Consider the following 15,310-nt stretch of genomic DNA (forward strand, 5'->3'; position numbering starts at 1 on the left):
CAAGAAGCTGTGTACAGACTGACAGGCATGCATTTAAAGGAATGCTCACGTAAAGTACAATTCATTCCAATAGGACCAAATCCTGTAAAGATGAGTTTGCCTTTGCATGTGCTTAAGAATAAAGTGGAGAAAGAACAGTCTGATGATGAAAGCAGTTTTTGGATGACAAGTTTTGTTGATAGGTACAAGAACAGACCACAGAAACAACCACTACTTAATCTTTGTCTTGCCAGTTTTTGTTCTGAGTACAGAGTTTTGACAAAATCAGAAGTTTTGTCACAAAAACAAAATGCAGAAACTGAAGTTATTAAACTCGATAATAACTGTGGTTATGTGAAACGAAGAACACGTACCGAGCCAGCTGTTGTCAGATATCCGAGATTTTCGCCCACAAAAGATCCAGAAAAATACTATCATTCACTATTGCAGCTTTTTCTACCACATTATGATGACTGTCACTTGAAGCCAAGCAACTATGAGACATATGAGGAGTACTACAACAGTGGTGTCATAAAAACTAAATCTGGAATGCAAAATGTGAAATTAATTGTTGATTGCAACAGAGAATTGTTTGAAAAGGACTCTGATAAATTAGAGCGAGCTAAACAGCTTTTGGAGCAGGATATAGATTTAGAGGATGCTTGGGCTGCAATATGTCCTGAAACTGAAAGAGAACGTCACGAATGTATGGAACTGATGCAGAATAAAGTATTGCCTGATGAAGATAACACTCAAAACCTTATTCCAGATCTTACAGGAAACCAACAAACTATTTCTACTGTAGAAACAAACAATACCACACTGCCTAGAAATGAAGCGTTACATTTACTGCGATCACTAAATGAGGAACAATCTGACATATTCTATAAAGTCCGTCAGTGGTGTTTACAAAAAGTACTTGGACAAAACCCTGAACCAATCAGATTATTTATCACTGGTGGAGCAGGCACAGGAAAAAGTCATTTAATTAAGGCAATACACTATGAATCTTGCAGACTGTTATCTCAGCTGTCTGAAAATCCTGATGATGTTACTGTGCTTTTGACAGCTTCGACAGGAGTAGCAGCCTTTAATGTTGGTGCTTCAACTATTCATAATACATTTTCAATTGGTGCAAATGTCAGATTGCCATATCAACCGCTTAGTGATGACAAAATAAATTCTTTACGTATCAAAATGTGTAACCTGCAAATTTTAATTATTGATGAAGTCTCTATGGTTGACCATCGTCTGTTGTCATACATTCATGGAAGGCTGCGGCAAATAAAACAAACTGGTGATTACTCTTTATTTGGAAAAGTCAGCATTATTGCTGTGGGTGATTTCTATCAGTTACCACCTGTGAAAGGAACTGCTCTTTATGCTGATTCAAAAGGAGTCAACCTATGGGAAAACAACTTTGAGCTTGCTGAATTAACTAAAGTTGTTAGACAGCAAGATGCATCTTTTGCTGGAATGTTAAATCGCCTGAGAGTGCATAAGAAAAGTGAAGATCTTACCACTACTGATATTGCTGTGTTGAAAAAATGTGAAACCGGGGAGAGATGTAATGACCTTCACATATTTGCTACAAATAGCGAGGTTGATAAATACAACATTGAAAGACTACACGAGTGTTGTCCAGATGCAATTAGTATAAATGCTCAGGATTATATCAGAAACTCAAAAACTGGAAGAATGGAACGTAAAGTTGGATATCACGCTACAGTTTTTAACTCATGTCTATCTAAATGCATTTCCCTGGGTGTTGGTGCAAGGGTTATGTTAAAGAAAAATATTGATGTTGCTGACGGTCTTGTCAATGGAGCTTTTGGTACAGTTGTCCACATAAGTGAAAGTCAGAAAAAAGGTGAAGATAATGACGATTTCCCATCAGCTATTCATGTGAAGTTTGATAATCCAATTGTTGGGAAAATTCAAAGATGCAAAAAACGTTACATGCCTTTTCCAAATTCAACTGTTATTGAAGTACAAGAAGACCAGGTCACAAATGCTGGTGGCATAAGACGGCAATTTCCACTCAGATTAGCATGGGCTTGTACAGTTCACAAAGTACAAGGACTCACAGTAGATAAAGCTGTCGTTTCACTTAATAAAATCTTTACAGCAGGACAAGCATATGTTGCTTTAAGCCGTGTAAGGTCTCTTAGTGGATTAATCATTGAGGACTTTAAAGAATCTGTCATATTTTGTAATGAAAAAATTGAGCTGTCGTTGAAAGATATGACAAAAATAAATTTGGATAAGTACAGTTTTAGTAAATCCTTTGGTATGTTTAGAATAGCACTGCTCAATGTGCAAAGTCTAAAAGCTCACTTTCAGGATGTCCTGTCCCATACAGTTCTGATGAACGCTGATTGTATTTGTTTGACAGAGACATGGCTAAATGTTAATGACCAAGAACCACAGATACCAGGATATGTGTTCTCACACAACCCAAGGTCTAAGTGTTATGACAACAGCACTGCACTTTATACTGAATTAAAACATCAGAGAGGAGGTGGTGTTGGATTGTATTGTTCTGAGAACATTGAGTGTAATTTGTTTATTCCTGAGTGCTCCAATTTAGAATGCTTATACTTTGTAATTCCATGTGTCAATTTGACTGCAGCACTTTTGTATAGACCTAATTCTTATAATCCTGATTTGTTTCGACAGCAGTTATTACTTGTTATTGCTGAAATGGAGAAGCATCAAGGACAGAAAATAATCATGGGAGATTTTAATGAAGATGTTTTTACTTCATCCACAATTGTAAAATTAATGCAACAACATGGATACAGTCAACAGGTACAAACTCCAACTACAGAAAAGGGTACATTAATAGACCATGTCTACACAAAAGACATTAAATGTATACATGTTGAGGTTGCACAAACCTACTACAGCTTCCATCAGGCTATACTTATGTCACTGTTGTAATAGTACATATAAATACTCCGCTGGCCATTGGGGTGGGAGGTTAGGGAGGAAACAATCACAGCGGCTCCCTGGGTAAGGGCACATAAGGGTAGGGGACACTGGGTGGGAGGTGACAGTGGTTGGTGTATGACAGTTATTTAACAGTACTGTTTGTTTCAGCAGTTCTTTGCTTGTTTTATTTATTTATTTATTTACTTTTATTTGTGTTTTTCTTTGTAATCTGCTGCGTTTTGCAAGTTTTAGTTCTTATTACAACCACACCTATTTTCTACATTTATTGCATTTTAAACAGAGTTGAATAATTTTTTTTATTTTTGTTTTATACAAGCCAAACATCATCTTGACTTTATGTACAAAAATGCTTCTTAACCACTGTTAAACAATTACATGTGACTCAATGACATCTAACAAAAATGAACAGTAATATTTCAGCCAATATTTTAAAGCCACACATGACTAAATGACTGAGATAACTACTGTTGGTGATTGAAGAATCGTACATTGAAACTTAAGGTTAGTATTCTTCATATTTTTTATGATTCACATGCTCATCATTAATTTTTTTCTGATTAATCATTACTTACTTTTTATGTTTTAGAATGTATATGCCGAAACCACAGCTCAACCTTTACCTAGTGGTTGAAAAAATTGAATTCTCATCTTAAAGTTTACATGAAACAACAACAACATCTATCTTCAACTAATGTACACCAGAATACAGCAAAAAGAAGACTGTGCATCAGAAATATATTTACCATTTTACATAAAGTAAGTGCATTTTTATTCATAATTTTGTTATTTAAATTTGTTTAGCCTTTATATCTTTCACTTCAAAATACAAAACACCATATTAATATGTTTTCTTTTATTGTAGAAACAAGTACTATGGTGAACACAACACTGCATCAAGTTGACACTTACCATTTTACAAACAGTAGGTGTATTTTTATTAATAATTTTGTTATATAAATTTGTTTATCCTTTATATCTTTCACTTCAAAATACATAACACCATATTAATATGTTTTCTTTTATTGTAGAAACATGTACTATGGTGAACACAACACTGCATCAAGTTGACACTTACCATTTTACAAACAGTAGGTGTATTTTTATTCATAATTTTGTTATATAAATTTGTTTAGCCTTTATATTTTTCACTTCAAAATACATAACACCATAATAATATGTTTTCTTTTATTGCAAAGAGATGTACTATGGTGAACACACCACTACATCGGGATGACTTCCTTTTTAATGTCATTCACATCAACTGTCGTTAAAACACAACGTATCTACCAATCAACATTTATTCATCTTCAACAGTACTTATCTCAGTCATTTATTCATGTGTGGTGATGAAATAAGCATGTACATTAACACTTAAGGTTAGTATTTTTTTATTCAGTTTTTATTAATTATATACGTGTTTTCTCATCTTTTTAATTACTACATAATCTTTTTATACTTTTTATGTTTTAGAATGTATATGATGACACCACAGCTGAACATTCATCTTATGGTTGACTACAGTCAATTTTCACATGTTCTTGTTTAAATTAAACAATCACATCTCATCATTTTTTTCATCGGATGTCCACCGCACAAAAATACAACAAAAAGAACACTGGACATCAGTTATAAAATTACCATGCTACATGGAGTAAGTGCATTTTATTCATAATTTTTTATGTACAATTATTTATATTTTTCTCTTCATCAAAGCAAATAACAACATAACATTTTTGAAATTTTTTTATTGCAGTAAGGTGTGCTATGTTGGACACAACGCTACATCAGTATGACACACAGTAGTCATCCTGGTCATCCAGGCTATTCCTTTTGAATGTCCAGAGCTGGTTACAACAAGACAGGACTACCAAGCCAAATTAATTCAACATTTTCTATCACATTATGAAGAACTATTTCTTTAGGATTACAAGAAAGACATGATATAGCATCATGCAGATATGTTGTTTATTTACACTTTATTTTTATTTTTTTATTTTGAGAATGTATATTAATTTCACAACAAATACAATGGGTGTGGTTGTGCATATCAAGCAAAGGACTGCTGCAGTTCCTAAAACTTTATTGTAGGGCTGGGTATTGTTAGGAATTTCACAATTCGATTCAATTTCGATTCTTGAGGCTTCGATTCGATTCAATTCAATTTTGCTTTACTTGCTTCGATATCGATTCAATAATAAGTAAATACCCAAGCAATTAAGTACCTGAGTATATTTTTAAACAATGTGTGTAGCATTAATAATGTTTGATCACGTTGATGGTGAAGGCTTGTAAGAAGTGCTGCGGTTTGCCATCTTTGATCTTTCTGTTTTGATAAAGTGCGTCTTGTACAACGCTGAACGCTCTCACTAGAGTGTTGCCCACAGCGGCGCCACTTGCCGTGGGGGCTGAATCGATTCATAAAATTTAATGAATCGATATTGAATTAAGAAACAAATAATTGCAATGCATTGATGAATCGATATTCTTACCCAGCCCTACTTTATAGTTTACACCAGGGATCTCAAAAGTGGGAGCCGTTAACCCCTGGAGGCCCTAAATGTTTAGCCAGAGAATCTGTTAAATAATCTGTTTTATATAATTGCCTTTCATTATTAAGAAGGGCAATCTAAGAACAATGTGGGTCTTGCTATTTTTGAATTTATTAAAACATTTAAGATAATTTAAACAGTATAACTGTCAAATTAAATGTAATTTCAACTAAACAAACATCTAAATAACCTCTTAAATTTAATTACTTTAAAATAAGTCTAAAATATGCTTTAATGTAAGAATATGCTTAGTAACTGTCATTTTAAGAGGTCTTTGTAAATTTGTCTACCTTATAAGGGGAACATGGGCTCAAAACATTCGAGAACCCCTTGTTTACACTTGATTAAAATTGAACCATAAACATTATATGTCCAAATATATCATATCTGTGGATCATTTCACCTCCGTAATATTAAGTAATTGTACATGACACATGAATTTATTCTGTAAACACTGTATTAATTATTAAACATTTTATTATTAAAGCTTTTTTCTTCCCAGTGTTCTTCTTATCATTACTTTAAATTTATTGACTGCTTTTTATACCAGAAACTGAAGGGAACAACTATTGAAATGGCAGACAAAATAAATATTTCATGAGTAAGAAAGAAATACAGTTATTTTACATATTTTCCCACCAGTAGGTGGCTCTGAGATGACACTATGCATCTACCCTAAAATCTGACCTGTGATTATACAATTCCAGCATCTTAAGTATACACTAAATATATAGACTCATATTCATTTTAATCTTTACTACACACATTTATATCTATTTAGATAACATGTATGCTCTGTCAATTTTTCATTTGATACCTTTCTTATTTAGTATTCCACATTGTACTTACATTTCTATGATTTCATTGTTACACTTGACCACTAGTGGATGATGGTTTCTAACTCAAAAAATGACCAAAAGGTGGGACAATTAAAAAAGAAGAAAAAAATCTCCTGATTTTATGATGTCATAACACCCACCTCTTAATCACTAGAGGGCGCTGACATTCAAAGTGCTTTACACAGAGATGAGAAAACAATATATAAAAAAAGAAAAAGAAAATGTAAAAATAAGATATACACGATAAGATCACAATAAAGACATGAGAATTTTAAATAACAATTAAAAAAAATAAATGTGATTTTAATAAAACAGTTTAAAATAGTAAAAAGAATAAAACAGGAGTAAAAGTGACTTGAGTTAAAAGTGCAGTCAGTGTGAAGCAGCACAGTGCTCATTCAGTAAATGCAGAGTTAAACAGATGTGTTTTTAATCTAGATTTAAAAGTGTTTACTGTTGAAGCACATCTGATCTCTTCTGGAAGTTGATTCCAGCTAGAGGTGGCATAATAACTAAATGCTGACGCACCTTGTTTTGAGTGAACCCTTGGTATTTCTAACTGACCGGATCCTAATGATCTGAGTAATCTTTTAGGTTTATATTCAGTTAGCATATCTGTCATGTATTTGGGTCCTAAGCCATGAAGTGATTTATAAACGGGTAACAATACTTTAAAGTCTATTCTAAATGTAACAGGAATTTAGTGAAATCTCTCCCTCTCTTTCGACGAGCATTGATAACTAGAACACTGAAGTAAAAATAAGTGGTGCTTGCAGTGGCAATACTCAGCTCACAAAATGTTACAGTGGTGTTAGTGAGTCAAAAGAGCCCACCCCCGTGTCTCTACGATGTTCTGACACAGAGATATAGCTCTTGCAAAACGGTTGATAAGGTATTCTCATTGGTTGCTAGGGAGTGAATTGACAACCATCAGTGGATTATAGTCAAAGCCATGAAAGGAATAATCCATGATGACTCATGGTTTTAGATGTGTTGTTGCAGTAGTTTTAGGCAAAAAATGCCATATTTCTATCTCAAAACCAGTAGGTGGCGCAATGACAAAATTGTGCATGCAACCTGAGGTCATAACTGTGTTACATCTAGCTAGTTTTATGAGTATACACTTTAATTTAGTGAAGAAACAGTTGTATGACCATAGGGCTTGCTTCATATGTAAGATTTTGTTCAATTATAGGGCCACCTAGTGGTTCAGGCATACCAATTTTTTTGTGTGGCCTCAGACTCTGCTCATACATCAGCGTATCAAATCTGGTGAAAAAATTTCTTTTCGTTGCGAAGTTATAACCATTTATGTATAAAAACACAAAATGCAAAAGGTAATTTTTCGTTTTTTGCAATTTTCGGCCATTTCTGATGAAAATTTTAATATAACGCCAATAAAACTTTTTGTTCAGAAGGTAATGCAATGTTCTTCCTATGGTGTTTTCGAGTCGATCGGAATAACGCTCGCGGAGATATTCGCGCATGTTTTTTAAGTGCTGTTTTGCTGCGCAGGGCTAACCGTAAGGCGAAATCTGGCATGTTTGGTATCGTTGGACTCGGCGACTATTCAGGACTCCTAAAAATCAAGTCCCGTCAAAATACGTTGATCACAGCCAAAGTTATAGGTGAAAAAACATCTGTCTGGCCACTAGGTGGCGCTGCGACGAAACTGTGCATGCACACTCAGTTCCTGACTGGCATCACAAGTACCAAGTGTCGTGTCAATAGGCCTAAGTTTGACGAAGATATAGCCTAAATTCAGTTTTTTTGTGCTCTACGTAAAATTTGTTGACGCGCTATACGACAACGGATTGGTTTATCGAAATTCTTTTGATAACTTTTTGCCGTGAGGGTCTCTAGATGCTACATACCAATTTTCGCGGCAATCGGGCAAAAGCTCTAGGACGAGTTCGAAAAAGTAGGTTTTACGAATAATTCAAAATGGCGGAAAAATTTTCATGACGGAAAATGACGTCATAGGGTCCAGTCGAATCGGCTTGAGCCAAGGAATCAGAGGAAACAAGAATTTCGTTTCTAGGACCTACGGATCAGAAGTTATAAGCAAAAACATAAGTGCAACTTTGGACTGTTGGTGGCGCTAGAGGGTTAGAGATAGAGACTCCAAATTTGCTGTGGGGACACATTGGACTGTCCTTTATCAGTGTGCCAAAATTTATAACTTTCCTATGTACGGTTCTATGGGCTGCCATTGACTTTCGGCGGAAGAACGAGGAAGAAAAATAATAATAATAATAAATATAGCTGCAAGCAGCAATCACCGGGGTCAAGCCAAAAAGGGCACAGCAGAAAGTAAAGTTGACTTCGGATGAGCAGTTTAAAGTACCTAGGAAAATCTCTTGATTTCAGACAAAACAATATAACAGTTATCAGCAAAAAAGCTGTGTTCTCATTTAGTGAAATCTCTCCCTCTCTTTCGACGAGCATTGATAACTAGAACACTGACGTAAAAATGAGTGGTGCTTGCAGTGGCAATACTCAGCTCTCAAAATGTTACAGTGTTGTTAATGAGTCAAAAGAGCCCACCCCCGTGTCTCTACGATGTTCTGACGCAGAGTTATAGCTCTTGCAAAACGGTTGATAAGGTATTCTCATTGGTTGCTAGGGAGTGAATTGGCAACCACCAGTGATTATAGTCAAAGCCATGAAAGGAATAATCCATGATGACTCGTGGTTTTAGATGTGTTGTTGTAGTAGTTTTAGGCAAAAAATGCCATATTTCTATCTCAAAACCAGTAGGTGGCGCAATGACAAAATTGTGCATGCAACCTCAGGTCATAACTGTGTTACATCTAGCTAGTTATATGACTATACACTTTAGTTTAGTGAAGAAACAGTTGTATGACCATAGGGTGGCTTGATTTCAAAGGTTTTGTTCAATTATAAGGCCAACTAGTGGTGCAAGCATAAAAAATATTTTGTGTAGCCTCAGACTGTGGTCGTACATCAGCGTATCAAATCTGGTGAAAAAATCTATTTTTGTTGCGAAGTTATAACCATTTATGTGTAAAAAATGCAAAATTCAAAGGTAATTTTTCGTTTTTTGCATTTTTCGTCCATTTCTGATAAAATTTTTAATATAACGCCAATAGAACTTTTTGTTCAGAAGGTAACGCAATGTTCTTCCTATGGTGTTTTTGAGTCGATCGGAATAACGCTCAACGAGATATTCGCCCGTGTTTTTTAAGTGCTATTTTGCTGCGCAGGGTTAACCGTATGACGAATCCTGGCATGTTTGGTATCGTTGGACTCGGCGACTACTCAGGACTCCAAAAAATCAAGTCCTGTTAAAATACTTTTATCGCAGTCAAAGTTATAGGCGTATAGAACATTCGTCTGGCCACAAGGTGGCGCTGCAACGAAACTGTGCATGCACCCTCAATTCCTGACTGGCATCTCAAGTACCAAGTGTCGTGTCAATAGGCCTAAGTTTGCCGAAGATACAGCCTAAACTCTGTTTTTTTGCGCTCTATGTAAAATTCGTTGACGCGCTATACGAGAACGGATTGGTTTATCGAAATTCTTTTAATAACTTTTTGCCTTGAGTGTCTCTAGATGCTGCATACCGATTTTCGTGGCAATCGGGTAAAAACTCTAGGACGAGTTCGCAAAAGTAGGTTTTACGAATAATTCAAAATGGCGGAAAAATTTTCATGACGGAAAATAACGTCATAGGGTCTAATCGAATCGTCTTGAGCCAAGGAATCAGAGGAAACAAGAATTTCGTTTCTAGGACTTACGGATCAGAAGTTATAAGCAAAAACGTAAGTGCAACTTTGGACTGTTGGTGGCGCTAGCGGGTTTGAGATAGAGACTCCAAAATTGCTATGGATATTATTTAGACTGTCCTCTGTCAGTGTGCCAAATTTCATAACTTTCCTACATACGGTTCTATGGGCTGCCATAGACCGCAATGGAACAGGAAGAAGAATAATAGTTAAGAAAAAGAAAAAGAAAAAGAAATATAGCTGCAAGCAGCAATCACCGGGGTCAAGCCGAAAAGGGCACAGCAGAAAGTAAAGTTGACTTCGGATGAGCAGTTTAAAGTACCTAGGAAAATCTCTTGATTTCAGACAAAACAATATAAAAGTTATCAGCAAAAAAGCTGTTCTCATTTAGTGAAATCTCTCCCTCTCTTTTGACGAGCATTGATAACTCAGGTCATAACTGTGTTACATCTAGCTAGTTTTATGAATATACACTTTAGTTTAGTGAAGAAACAGTTGTATGACCATAGGGTGGCTTGATTTCAAAGGTTTTGTTCAATTATAAGGCCAACTAGTGGTGCAAGCATAAAATTATTTTTGTGTAGCCTCAGACTGTGGTCGTACATCAGCGTATCAAATCTGGTGAAAAAATCTCTTTTCGTTGCGAAGTTATAGCCATTTATGTGTAAAAAATGCAAAATTTAAGGTAATTTTTCGTTTTTTGCATTTTTCGGCAATTTCTGATAAAAATTTTAATGTAACGCCAATAGAACTTTTTGTTCAGAAGGTAACGCAATGTTCTTCCTATGGTGTTTTCAAGTCGATCGGAAAAACGCTCGCGGAGATATTCACGCGTGTTTTTTAAGCGCTATTTTGCTGCGCAGGGTTAACCGTAAGGCGAATTCTGGCATGTTTGGTATCGTTGGACTCGGAAACTATTCAGAACTCCAAAGAAACAAGTCCCGTGAAAATACGTCAATCTGAGCCAAAGTTATAGGCGTTTAAAACATAAGTCTGGCCACTAGGTGGCGCTGCCACGAAATTGTGCATGCACACTCAGTTCCTCACTGTCATCTCAAGTACCAAGTGTCGTGTCAATAGGCCTAAGTTTGACGAAGATACAGCCTAAAATCTGTTATTTTGCGCTCTACGTAAAATTCGTTGACGCGCTATACGACAACGGATTGGTTTATCTAAATTCTTTAATTAACTTTTTGCCTTGAGTGTCTCTAGATGCTGCATACCGATTTTCGTGGCAATCGGGCAAAAACTCTAGGACGAGTTCGCAAAAGTAGGTTTTACGAATAATTCAAAATAGCGGAAAAATTTTCATGACGGAAAATGACGTCATAGGGTCTAATCGAATCGGCTTGAGCCAAGGAATCAGAGGAGACAAGAATTTCGTTTCTAGGACTTACGGATCAGAAGTTATAAGCAAAAACGTAAGTGCAACTTTGGACTGTTGGTGGCGCTAGCGGGCTTGAGATAGAAACTCCAAATTTTCTGTGGATATTATTTGGACTGTCCTCTGTCAGTGTGCCAAATTTCATAATTTTCCTATGTACGGTTCTAGGGGCTGCCATAGACCGCAATGGCGGAGGAATAATAATAATTATTATAATAATAATAATAAAAAGAAAACTAACGGATACAATAGGGGTCTTCGCCCATTCTGGGCTTGACCCCTAAATATAGCTGCAAGCAGCAATGCCGGGGTCAAGCCAAAAAGGGCACATAAGAAATTAAAGTTGAATTCGGATGAGCAGTTTAAAGAACCTGGGAAAATCTCTTGATTTCAGACTAAATAATATAACAGTTATCAGCAAAAAAGCTGTGTTTTCATTCAGTGTCATCTCTCCCTCTCTTCTCGAGGAGCATTGACAACTAGAACACTGAAGAAAATGTGATTGGTGCTTGCAGTGGCAATTCTCAGCTCACAAAATGTTACAGTGGTGTTAATGAGTCAAAAGAGACCACCCCCATGTCTCTGCGATGTTCTGATGCAGAGATATTGCTCTTGTAAAAAGGATTGATAAGGTATCCTAATTGGTTGCTAAGGAGTTAATTGGCATGCATCAATGATCTCCAAGCCATGAAAGGAATAATACATGATGACCCAAGATTTTAGATGTACTGTTGGAGTAGTTTTGGGCAAAAATACCATATTTCTATCTCAAAACCACTAGGTGGCGCAATGACAAAGTTGTGCATGCAACCTAGTTCATAACTGTGTTACATATAGCTAGTTTTATAACTATACACTTTAGTTTAGTGAAGAAATAGTTGTATGACCACAGGGCTTGCTTGATATGTAAGATTTTGTTCAATTATAGGGCCACCTAGTGGTTAAGGCATACCAATTTTTTTGTGTGGCCTCAGACTGTGGTCGTACATCAGCGTATCAAATCTGGTGAAAAAAATCTCTTTTCGTTGCGAAGTTATAACCATTTATGTGTAAAAAATGCACAATTTAAAGGTAATTTTTCGTTTTTTGCATTTTTCGGCCATTTCTGATGAAAATTTTAATATAACGCCAATAGAACTTTTTGTTCAGAAGGTAATGCAATATTCTTCCTATGGTGTTTTCGTGTCGATCGGAATAACGCTCGCGGAGTTATTCGCGCGTGTTTTTTAAGTGCTATTTTGATGCACAGGGCTAACCGTAAGGCGAATCCTGGCATGTTTGGTATCGTTGGACTCGGCGACTACTCAGGACTCCAAAAAATCAAGTCCCGTGAAAATACTTTTATCGCAGCCAAAGTTATAGGCGTATAGAACATTCGTCTGACCACTAGGTGGCGCTGCAACGAAACTGTGCATGCACCCTCAGTTCCTGACTGGCATCTCGAGTACCAAGTGTCGTGTCAATAGGCCTAAGTTTGGCGAAGATACAGCCTAAAATCAGTTTTTTTGCGCTCTATGTAAAATTCGTTGACGCGCTATACGAGAACGGATTGGTTTATCGAAATTCTTTTAATAACTTTTTGCCTTGAGTGTCTCTAGATGCTGCATACCGATTTTCGTGGCAATCGGGTAAAAACTCTAGGAGGAGTTCGCAAAAGTAGGTTTTACGAATATTTCAAAATGGCGGAAAAATTTTCATGACGGAAAATAACGTCATAGGGTCTAATCGAATCGTCTTGAACCAAGGAATCAGAGGAAACAAGAATTTCGTTTCTAGGACTTACGGATCAGAAGTTATAAGCAAAAACGTAAGTGCAACTTTGGACTGTTGGTGGCGCTAGCGGGTTTGAGATAGAGACTCCAAAATTGCTAGGGATATTATTTGGACTGTCCTCTGTCAGTGTGCCAAATTTCATAACTTTCCTATGTACGGTTCTATGGGCTGCCATAGACCGCAATGGAACAGGAAGAAGAATAATATTTAAAAAGAAAAAGAAAAAGAAAACTAACGGATACAATAGGGGTCTTCGCCCATTCTGGGCTTGACCCCTAATAATAATAATAATAATAATAAGAAAACTAACAATAACAATAGGGTTCTACGCCCCTTCGGGGCTTGACCCCTAATAATAATAATAATAAGAAAACTAACAAATACAATAGGGGTCTTCGCCCCTTCGGGGCTTGACCCCTAAATATAGCTGCAAGCAGCAATACCGGGGTCAAGCCAAACAGGGCCCAAAAGGATTTAAAATTGAGATTGGATAAGCAGACTGAAGAACCTAGTTAAACCAAGTTTAATTAGTCAAAAGAGCCCACCCCCGTGTCTCTACGATGTTCCGATGCTGAGATATAGCTTTTGCAAAACCGGTTGATAAGGTATTCTCATTGGTTGCTAGGGAGTGAATTGGCAACCATCAGTGATTATAGTCAAAGCCATGAAAGGAATAATCCATGATGACTCATGGTTTTAGAAGTGTTGTTGCAGTAGTTTTAAGCAAAAAATACCATATTCTATCTCAAAACCAGTAGGTGGCGCAATGACAACATTGTGCATGCAACATCAGGTCATAACTGTGTTACATCTAGCTAGTTTTATGACTATACACTTTAGTTTAGTGAAGAAACAGTTGTATGACCATAGGGCTGGCTTGATATCAAAGGTTTTGTTCAATTATAGGGCCACCTAGTGGTGCAAGCATACAATTTTTTTTGTGTGGCCTCAAAATATGCTCATACATCAGGGTATCAAATATGGTGAAAAAATCTATTTTCGTTGCGAAGTTATAACCATTTATGTGTAAAAAACACAAAATGTAAAGGTAATTTTTCGTTTTTTGCAATTTTCGGCCATTTCTGATGAAAATTTTAATATAACGCCAATAGAGTTTTTTGTTCAGAAGGTAATGCAATGTTCTTCCTATGGTGTTTTCGAGTCGATCGGAATAACGCTCGCGGAGATATTTGAGCGTGTTTTTTAAGTGCTATTTTCCCGCGCAGGGTTAACCGTAAGGCGAATTCTGGCATGTTTGGTATCGTTGGACTCGGCAACTATTCAGAACTCCAAAGAAACAAGTCCCGTGAAAATATGTCAATCGGAGCCAACGTTATAGGCGTTTAAAGCATAAGTCTGACCACTAGGTGGCGCTGTGACGAAACTCTGCATGCACCCTAAGTTCCTGACTCGCATCACAAGTACCAAGTATCGTGTCAATAGGCTTAAGTTTGGCAAAGATACAGCCTCAAATCCGTTTTTTTGCGCTCTACGTAAAATTCGTTGACGCGGTTTACAGAAACGGATTGACGAATTGACATGAATTCCATAACTTTTTGCCGTGAGGGTCTGTAGATGCTGCATACCGATTTTCGTGGAAATTGGGCAAAAGCTCTAGGACGAGTTCGCAAAAGTAGGTTTTACGAATATTTCAAAATGGCGGAAAATTTTTTATGACGGAAAATGACGTCATAGGGTCCAATCGAATCGTCTTGAGCCAAGGAATCAGAGGAAACAAGAATTTTGTTTCTAGGACTTACGGATCAATAGTTATAAGCAAAAACATAAGTGCAACTTTGGACTGTTGGTGGCGCTAGCGGGTTTGAGATAGAGACTCCAAATTTGCTGTGGATAATATTTGGACTGTCCTTTATCAGTGTGCCAAATTTCATAACTTTCCTACGTACGGTTCTATGGGCTGCCATAGACCGCAATGGCGGAAGAAGAAGAAGAAGAATAATAATAATAAAAAAATAATAAAAATAATAAGAAAACTAACAAATACAATAGGGGTCTTCGCCCCTTCGGGGCTTGACCCCTAAATATAGCTGCAAGCAGCAATACCGGGGTCAAGCCGAAAAG

The sequence above is a fragment of the Paramisgurnus dabryanus genome, chromosome 1 (genome assembly GCF_030506205.2).
Source record: "Paramisgurnus dabryanus chromosome 1, PD_genome_1.1, whole genome shotgun sequence".
In the NCBI taxonomy this organism is placed as follows: domain Eukaryota; kingdom Metazoa; phylum Chordata; class Actinopteri; order Cypriniformes; family Cobitidae; genus Paramisgurnus; species Paramisgurnus dabryanus.